This window comes from Drosophila melanogaster, chromosome 2R, assembly GCF_000001215.4.
Source record: "Drosophila melanogaster chromosome 2R".
In the NCBI taxonomy this organism is placed as follows: domain Eukaryota; kingdom Metazoa; phylum Arthropoda; class Insecta; order Diptera; family Drosophilidae; genus Drosophila; species Drosophila melanogaster.
This window is the reverse complement of record NT_033778.4, coordinates 12,900,399-12,909,808: the sequence shown is the minus strand read 5'-3', so window position 1 is coordinate 12,909,808 and position 9,410 is coordinate 12,900,399. Positions and strand designations below refer to the sequence as shown.

Sequence of the window (9,410 nt, the reverse complement as noted above, 5' to 3'; positions counted from 1 at the left end):
AAGGGTGGGGTTAAGAGGATGCGAGGTGGGTTAAACGAGTCCGGGAGGGGGCCACAATTTAATGCCGATGATCGCAGTTGTTTGCTCCCCGGCTCGTTTGGCCATTTTGCCGACGCAAGGAGATAAGAAATTTCGCGATTTGCTTGGCAATTGGGAAAAACTAGAAAAGCAACAATTTGATTAACAACGCTGGGAGAAAAACCTGGCTGCACAGGTGATGTGGAAAATCGGTTCAAGGCTAAGCTTATTATCTTAAGTTATCATAAAATAGTTGGCATTATCATCTGGCTTAGATTGATGCACTGTCGTTGTGGCAGATATTCTTATATCTGCTTTATTTACAATACTAGTTGAGTGACTTTTCTCTCAGTGCAGCTGATGCGACTGATTCGTCTACATGTTCTGGTTCTTCTCGGTAACCCACGGGATAGGAAGCGCGCCTTATCAGTGCCCTGAAGTCCGGGCTGTCGCCGCCGGATCGTGTCCGATACGGGGTCTTAGGATTCTCTCGTCCTGACGCTTGTCCGCTTGTTCTCGTCCGCATCCTTGCCGCGCCGCTCCTCGCCTCGTCGGCTTCCCTAAAGATTGGCCATCGGATGGCTTTGTCTTTGTGCCGCCGAAGAAACTTGGACGCTGCACGGACGCTTTGCCGCTGGCGGCGGAGAGCGGCAAAAACGCACCGAATATCAGGGCCAAAGCGGAGACTGCAAAACAGAAGCGCGCCCGGAATGTGAAAAGTTGGTTCCCATGACTCCATCTCCCTGGGACAAGGCGCTGTTCAAAGACACCGAAATTCATCGTCTCCATCTTCGCTCCATGTAGCTCTGTAGCTTTTGTAGCTTTTGCAGGTCTTGTTGCCCCGTTTGCCTCTCGTGGGTTTGTCTCTTCCGTCGTCTGTCTCGTTTTGTATTGTATTTGTAGCTCCGGTTTGGGCTCCCCAAGCCACCAAACTGCCGCCTTTCGCGTTCCCAACTGCCCCCCTTCCCCCCCCCCTTGGCAAGTCAGCCCCACCCACCGCTGTACACCTCGCGAGTTGTTCGCTGTTTATCAGCGATTTGGAAGCATTCAACACGCTGTTTGAACTAACATAAAAACATATTGAAACATTTGGCATTGCCGGCGATAAGGAGTGATGGAAAGGGGGGAGTGGCATTGGGTTTACACGGGGAAAAAGGTTTCCAAATTGGTATATGCTTGTTTCTGTTAGGTGTAATATTAGCTAATGCAAAGCTTGTGTTGTAAAGAACACAAAATTAGGCAAGGCATAATATAAATGTTTAAGTTGTACATAGGACATAAAACATAGAAACCTAGGTTACAAGAGAAGAACTTCAAAGAGTTCCAATGTGGAGTACAAAGTGCTATCGTAGTTATACGTGATTATAGGTAGAAATCAATCAAACGCTTGAAAAGTGTGATTTACCTTCGATTCCCGTGCCGAATCAATATCGAGACATTTTCGCGCCGTGCAAAAGCACTCCGTCTTAAGTAGGCACTTCTCACCTAACGAGTGCCATGAGGATTGGTCCGGAGTTGTCGGGTTGCGGATTTTCGGGTCTGGAATGGGTGGTGTGGTCTTAGCTAGCATACTTCTGTGCGCATTCGCGTCTACCTCAAAGCAAATACTTCGAAAACATTTTCATTACTCCAATTTGTCGTCGTCATCTCAGCTGCTTGGCTGCTCGACTGCTTGTCTGCCTCGTTGCCTGATTTGATTGTCCCGGCCGCCGTTCATAACTTTCACGGCGGGATGTGGAAAAGCGGAAAATCGCAGGCGGCACGCGGCAAGCGACGGGCCGGGATGGGTATGGGATGGGTTCAGTCAATTCCGTGTTTACCCGGGTAATGAGCCCCAAATTATCCGTTGTTGCCATGGCAAGCGATTTTCCAGCCAGTTCATCATGGCGACTTTCCGCTTGCCGCCGGCTCCTTTCACCACTTTTTGTGCATTCAATTTGCACGGATGTGCAATCGAAAGTTTGTCAAGCACTTCGGCTGGCCGGGCATTTGACCTTGTTGAACATGCAAAAAAATATAGTGTCGCATGGAATGCCACAAATAGGGTTTATTGGTGAAAAATTGATGTTGTTAGCCCCCACACACCCTACACACACACACACAAGAAGGTCAGGCTAAAAAGCCCGAACAATGCGGCTGGAAAATTGAGAGGGGAAGTGGCTTTCCACCTGCCGCCTGCCATTTATTGAGTGTCATATTCCCTTGGAATTCGTAAAGTTTATTCAGAGCACTTATTGAGACTAGTGGCGTTATCAATAAATTAGATGAAACTAATAAAACACTTTTTTTTAAGTCTAACGAAAGGCCTAGGCATTCTGTCGTGTTATCAAATAAATTTATAAATTTATTTCAAAGAAATTATTATCTGGATTTTTACTAATTAACAAATAAATCCGTTACATAGTTAAATTGTCAAATAAGTGGCTTTCCAGATAAGTCTCAAAACGATATGTTAGAAAGTTTTTTGTTTTTAATTAATTGAATGCTATTAAATACTCGATAATAAAGGCATGTTTTCAAATAACTACTATTAATAAGACTCCTTTTACCAAAGGAGCCGTTACAGGGGTTACTCGCTAAGTGAAACCCACTGAAGTGCACAACTAAATTGCGGGATAAGAGTATATCCCCCGTACGTGCTGGCCAGCTATCGTGTTCATTATCTTAACATGCCCCGAAAGGACTACTTGCATATTCGACGGCAAATGCCAAACGCGACCAGGCATCAATTTCAACAGCTGCTCCGGGGAATCCCATTCCCATTCCCATTCCCATTCCCAAGCCCGCTTCCATTCCCGTTCCCTTGCCCGTTCACATCATCTCCTCCGCTTCGGCAGTTCGCCACTTCGACAAACGAGGCGAGTGCTGAAAAATGCAAATCAAGTTTCAAATATTTGAACAATAATATCTGTGGAATGCCACCCAAATTACTCACGCAGCTCGAGGGGGAAGAAACAGGACGAGGACATCGGGCATCGGGCATCGGGCATCATACATATTTAAAATGTCGCGTGCTGTTAACTTTTGAAATGCCAAAAATTAACGGAATGAAATGGGGAACTCGAGCCCATATATACATTCTAATTAATAGCTGCGGGAGCAGAATGCTTAGGCGAGGGGTAAAAAGGATGTGTGCGGCACACTCAAAAGGCATTAGAAGCGGTCTAGAATCACCAGATGCTGATCCGGCGATCGGTGGTCCTCGCATTCGGAGCTGTCAAATGAATGCATTATGCATATGGAATGAGCAGGATGTCCCTCCATTTGGACAGCTTATCGCAGCCGAAACGGCTACCGCTGTCCGTCGCTTGAGTGCCTCATGCTGCACCTTTCCCGGCCAGTCGTCCAGCTTCCCGTTTCCAGTCCGCCACCGGCTTACCTGATTTACCTGGCCACCGGGGGCGCCGGCCAGAGTTATCGACGACACATTGACAGGACATAATCGGCACACTTGTAGCGGCTTATCTTAATTGCTACTGACCTGCGCAACGTCCAGAGTGCCCAGCTCCAAGTTACCGATTCCAGGTTCCCAGCTACCATCTACCAGCTCCCAGCTCCCAAGGTGCTCTACTTCCATCCACGCGGAGGTTTCTCAGGTCCCGCGAGTTATTTTAAATGCGGTTTTCAAGTGCTTGTCTGCTTAAGAGCGTACACTGACGGAAAATGAGCATATAGAAGTGGTCGAATATTAACCATAACTAAAAAAACTAAGTAATAGAAAATAGAGGTCATCATACCCTTTCATCAGTACAAGAACCTTGCAACCTTATGCCCATTGAACTCTTAACTCATCTTTGAAGTACTATTTATGTTTTTCATATGTATTCAAGTGTATTATGTGCTCGTTAGCTTTCAAGATCCTATTGTTCTCTGTGTAGCACCGCGTGTGTCATAATGGTTTGCATATTTGTTTGTTAACTGCTGCTGTTTTCTGGTTTTTCACTCGCTTTTCTTTTCCACTCAGCTGGCATTTTCGCATTGCTCAGCTGGGCGTTTGTGGTCATTGCTAATTAAAGATTATGCGCTGCGCGTGTCCCCGATGCATTCCCGGGATCAAATGGGATTCCCCGGATGGCTGATGGCTAAAGTTGATGGCCAAGCTTACCTGGTTGGGTGGTAATACGCGCAGCAGAACTTCACTGGATAGTTGAATACTTCGATACTTGTATAGCTGGATACTTGGATACCTAGGTACTTGGATAGCTGGATACTGGATACCCGTATAAATCGAGTGGCTCTGTAAATGGCTGTGGATTGGCGATTGCCTCGGACTTTGCTTTTGTTTTATTCCGCAGAAGTGTAAATTGCGGCTCAATGTGCGAAATTATCATTACCATATCGGGTTGTCAAGAATTTTAACGGCCATTTCTGTGAGTGTGTGCGAGCTGCCAAGTGTGTGTGAGTGTGTTTGTGACAAACGCAAGCTCATGTAAGTGCTCTCATCGAGTGGATTTACGTGGAATTGCAAGTGCTCGCCCCTTCTGCGACCCCAATCCTGCCCCTGGCCCCCCTGCTGATGGATGAAGCTGCCACTCGCCCGCTCTCTGCCTCTCCCTCTCCCGCTCTCGCACAGGTGGACACCCAATATGGCTATTGAGTTATTCACTTTGACATGCCGGCAGCGACGACAGTGGCATTCCACTCCATTGTGAGTCCACTGGGCTGAGCCGAAAACTGCAGCTGGAATGCGTATTAGCAATAACAGGGCGCATATTTCGTGCACTTTTCGTTACTCTCTTTTTCCTTTTGGTGCTGGCCCCCCATTGACATCCCCCTCCCCATCCTACATTTTTTATTTTATTTCTATGTGTGGTTTTTCGGGTGTGTGCCTTATAGGTGGATGAAGAATTATGACAACATGGCATAGTTGGTGAAAGTATTTAGGAGCGACCTGGCGGTTACATGCCCCACCGACATTACACCCCCACTCCACTCCCCCTTCGGTTTTAATTACGCCCCTTTACGGCAGGCAGTACACGCACATATTTTTGGCAGGGTGCGTGTGTGTGTGTGTTTGCTTGATGGTGGAGGGGGGAAGGGGAGGCAAGCTTAAGGTCAGCTGCGAGTCCTGCGGCAAAAGTCCAACCCTTGGCAAAAGATGTCTGCCGCAGCCACTGTGCTGCTCACTCTCACACAAACTAGCGCACACAGGCATAAACGCACACACGCACAGTGTACACTGTGGAAATAAACCGGTTTCCTGAGAGCAAGGGGTTCAACCTCTTTGCATTATTGGGCGGAGACTTGAGCTCGCTCTCTCTCATGCCTGAAATGAATTGTTTGTGCCTTGTGCGAATTATACATCACGCCAGGTCTGAAGTACACTACAGTTGTCTCGCTCGGACGCAGGCGGCGGAGTGGCGCGCGAGGCGAAGGTGCGAGCGGGAGGGCCGACTTCCTTGACTTTTGCCAAAATGTTGCAATTGTTCATGGGAGTAGTTAGGTGAATGTGCACGAAAGTGTGGGCGTGGGGGGACATGTGGGGGCTGAATCGCCACCCACCTCGCTCTCTATCGATTCAGCGAAGTGAACTGCATTTGCGGCACTTGCACTTGAATGCATTTTAAAGCGCCCGTAGCAGAGAGCATAGCATATTTTTCCACCAAATTTCAACAATTTCAACAATGCCCCGTCCATTTGCCGTTATGAACTGCATATGTATGTGCGTGCCTGTGTGTGTGTGTGCATATCGCCAGCAATACATATGCACGAATTGCAACGACATGCCTCTGTGTGTGCATTATTAACCAAATATTTTATATTCATCTCTCTGCTGCGCACTCTGCTTCTTGCTTTTTTACCGCATTTTCATGCCGTTTGCCTGCCCATGTGTATGTGTGTTCGTGTGTGTAAGTGTGGCTGTGAGAATGTGTGTGGGCGGTGCACAGTGGATTCCCTTTTAATTAACTCAATTTCATGGCATTTTCTCCTCTACGCTTCTTTTTTTTTCAGCACATATTTCATATCCTTTCCGACGATGTGACGTGATGTGGTAATAAGTTGCATTCTTTTTGTGTATTTGCAATAATTGCCCGGCAAATGTAAATAAAACAACGAATTATCAATAAAAATGAACCCTGGTTGGGGTTTTATCAATTGAGTGTTGATATGCATATTTCGCATATGTAAGTATAATTTAATTTTCACAAATATTCACAGAATTAACTACAAAGTTAATTTTCAAGAACTTGCGGTGAGAATTTCACAAGCATCAACTCCAGGCTATAAAGTGCACATAAATGTACTATAATAAATAATTAATCTTCTTTTTACAATCTTTTATACAATTGACCTTTACCCCATTACAAACATTTTAATCGACATAGTAAATAAAATAAACTATTAGCTCTACGCTTTGGCTACTCGATTTTAATCCAAATGGTAAGAAACTTATAAAAACTAGAAATCCACTTAGTACTTCCATTTCAATACTCATTGTGTAAACTCTTCTTTGCGATAAAACTTTATTACGTATTATTTGCGGGTAAGCCTACACCCCACTTAACTAACTGGACTTTCTTGGAGCAAATTAAATTAGATGGCGCGGAATATTCCTAATACAGTTTGTGTTCATCCACCGACTGCCTTCCCAATCCAATTTTCCGCAGACAGGAGACAGGAGGCCTAACCCGGATCTGGAACCGGAGCATCCTTTGCCAGGTCAACTAATAAACTTTCCTTGCTTTTTTCCCGGCTATCCTTGGGCCCGCAGAAACCTCATCTCGTCTGGGGTCCTTTGTCTTGGAGTCCTGGGGCCCCGCCTATAGATATAATTGCTGTTTAAAGGGCCTGTGGAGCGAATGGGGCGAAGGGAAGTGCAAATGCAGCCGACAACTTCAAGTCGAGCATTTTTGTGAATTATTTTCCCATTATGAGCAGATTAAGTTTATTGTGCGGCCATTGGCAGAGTCCTGAAAGAGTCCTGGCAACGCGGGGGATTTTCCGTCTTCCATCTGCGCCGAGTGGAAGTGGGCGGTGTGCAAAATCAACCCGACATCTTGGCAGCTGCTTTGGAAAATTCACTTCAACACACGCACACACTTTCAGACATCCTGCTTTGTTTTGAGGTCCTTGGGAGCTGGAGCTGGAGCTGGGGCTTGTGCTGAGATGAAGAGGACAAAAAAAGGGGAAGACGAACGAACGGTTGGTAAGCGGAGGAAAAGTATTTTAACGCGGTCTGAATTTCAAAACTTTGCCAAGGTAGGAACCGCTCGAGGCCAAAACGAGTGAAGGAGTGGGGCTATCACTTGAAATTCCCAGCGATTCCCTTTGAAGCATTTCGTTTGTGTATGCAAAATGTTGTTTCATAATTTTCATTCTGTTTGCTTAAACGTGTAAATTAGAAAATACCTTCGAGAGAGTAAGTAAACGAGGTGGGGGAGCTAGCAGATATCTTACACACATTAATTAGAATATCAATGGAGCATTTGGTTCCATGTCTTTGTCGCCGATACACAGGAAATGTCACCGTGTACCCGGGCACTTTTGGGAACTCTGCTCGGGACGCAGGACTCTTCGAACGGGCACAGACAAATAAATCACAGAGCAAACGCCACACAAACTGACATGACCGGACCAACCTACCAGCCAGTCAAATGGAAAGGAGGAAAATGGAAAGGAAACCAACCAGATGCACATGCAACCGCAGGCAGCCCGAAATGAACCCGAAAACCATGGGGAAATACGGGAAATCGGGTGACGGGGAAATCGGGGAATCCGGATTGCGGGCAGGAAAATGATGTATGGATTTTTTAACGCCGCTGATTGTCTGCGCAATCGCCGGAGCCACATGGAGCTCCCAATGCATCACATCGAACAGTAGCCCCGCTTATTCGGTAGGATGATTCGGTGCCGAAGGATTCCAAATCCGATGCCTGGGCTTCCAGCGCCGTAATCAGCGCCGCATGTGGGGAGCATCGGACCCCCAACATGTGCTCAAAATGTGTTGCATCCACAACAGCGTTAATTATAAATTGATTTCTGCTCTCATGCAAACCCACCATTATCTGCATGGCGGCAAAAGAATTTGATTTGGCAACATATTTAGTTCCATCATTGCAGTCGATCCAATGAAAGTTGTTTATTGGAAAGATTGATAGATACAGTGGCATTTAAGATGTTGACCAATTCAGCTGAACTTAGGAAAGTTATAGCAAAGCTACTACTAAACCTATTGTATAATGCATTTCTATTAAAGAACTTGTCATACTCCTCTGTTCTGCATTTCGAAACTTAATTATTTTTGCAAGTTTATACTAATTTGTCCTAATAAAATCACCAAATACCCTAAACCCCACTATTTCCTTAGCTTCTCACCTCTCGTTTTCCTGTGACCCCCACTGCAATCATCAATTAGCAGCCAATACGGTTTGGCCAAATTTACGAGCTGCACCCGGGATGCCGGAGTACGTGCCAGCAGAGGTCTTCCATCCATCCGTCGACTCATCCATCCATTTGTTCCGCGATTTCTCCAGCGGAGGCGGCGCGATATCTTCTCCCCAAAGACGCTGGGAAAATGTTTTTATTTATACTTTGCGGCCAGTCACGCACATTCGCTGGTCATAAAGTGTCGCCGAGTGGAGTCAAAGTTCCCCCATCGAACGGTGGCTCCTTCAAATGGGGGCCTCCAAAAATACCCACGTGCCACACTTCGCTCTTTTATTATTGTTTTCCCATCTTATTTATTATCCAACTTTGGTTGCGCGCCTTTTGTTAACATAACTTAACCGAATACCAAATTGGAAATTTGTTAGCCTCCGATTCTTGTTTATCTGGGGTAAAATTAATTTCCATTTAATGTGGCAAACGGTCTTGTTGACACTTGGTCCAATAACCTACGAGGAAACTGGGGTATTCATTTTGTTGGACGTGCCACTTTTGACGGAGCTGACTAAATAATATTCACTACTTGAGAAGTAAATAGAAATAGATCCCACCGAATTGGAAATCGTGGACTTTTAACGCATCAGCTCCTTATTTTATAGATAACCTTTCAAATCCTCCATTTAAAATTGGAATTTCATGAATATTGCTCTCGTAAATCTAGTAATTATGTAAAAACATCCACTGCTTTTAAGATACATTTAAATTAAGCCTTCTAATGCCTAAATTAAATGCAATATTTAGGCCGAAGTTTTTGATCTCAAATCGTTTGCTTTTTGCACTTTCAATCCGCAACCTTATAGATACAAGACTGCAAAGTACTACTTATCCCTTGGATCGAAAACATTTAGCTGAACTCATTAACACACAATGCGGCCATAAACAACAACAAATGCTACCGACCAGAGTCGAAAGTTGAGAAAAGGAAGGAAGTAGAGCCGCCAAACGGAACCATCTGTCCCGATGGCGAAACTTGAGTGACAACAGCAGCAGGAACATTGTTTGGGCCA

General features: G+C 45.5%; 4 long non-coding RNA genes across 9 annotated transcripts, besides 1 other annotated feature; 1 reads left to right on the top strand and 3 right to left on the bottom strand.

Annotated features, from left to right (window-relative positions):
- Positions 1-2,513: 2,513 nt before the first annotated feature.
- Positions 2,514-3,414, bottom strand: lncRNA:CR44461 (long non-coding RNA:CR44461). The gene is made up of 2 exons (NR_124536.1): positions 2,954-3,414; positions 2,514-2,883 (listed from the first exon to the last, which is right to left on the bottom strand). It is a non-coding gene; the product is annotated as a long non-coding RNA:CR44461 (long non-coding RNA).
- A 157-nt stretch (positions 3,415-3,571) lies between these two features.
- Positions 3,572-5,264, top strand: lncRNA:CR46337 (long non-coding RNA:CR46337). Of its 2 annotated transcripts, none has more exons than NR_156791.1 (1): positions 3,572-4,367. It is a non-coding gene; the product is annotated as a long non-coding RNA:CR46337 (long non-coding RNA). The 2 variants fall into 2 exon arrangements; NR_156792.1 differs by having other exon boundaries at positions 4,071-5,264.
- Positions 3,573-6,015, bottom strand: lncRNA:CR46336 (long non-coding RNA:CR46336). 5 transcript variants are annotated; one of them, NR_156790.1, is made up of 1 exon: positions 3,573-4,811. It is a non-coding gene; the product is annotated as a long non-coding RNA:CR46336 (long non-coding RNA). The 5 variants fall into 5 exon arrangements; NR_156788.1 differs by having other exon boundaries at positions 4,236-5,033; NR_156789.1 differs by having other exon boundaries at positions 4,236-4,922.
- Positions 6,016-7,496: 1,481 nt separating this feature from the next.
- Positions 7,497-7,560: a mobile genetic element.
- A 635-nt stretch (positions 7,561-8,195) lies between these two features.
- lncRNA:CR46237 (long non-coding RNA:CR46237) lies at positions 8,196-8,928 on the bottom strand. The gene has a single exon (NR_133115.1). It is a non-coding gene; the product is annotated as a long non-coding RNA:CR46237 (long non-coding RNA).
- Between the last annotated feature and the right edge of the window lie 482 nt (positions 8,929-9,410).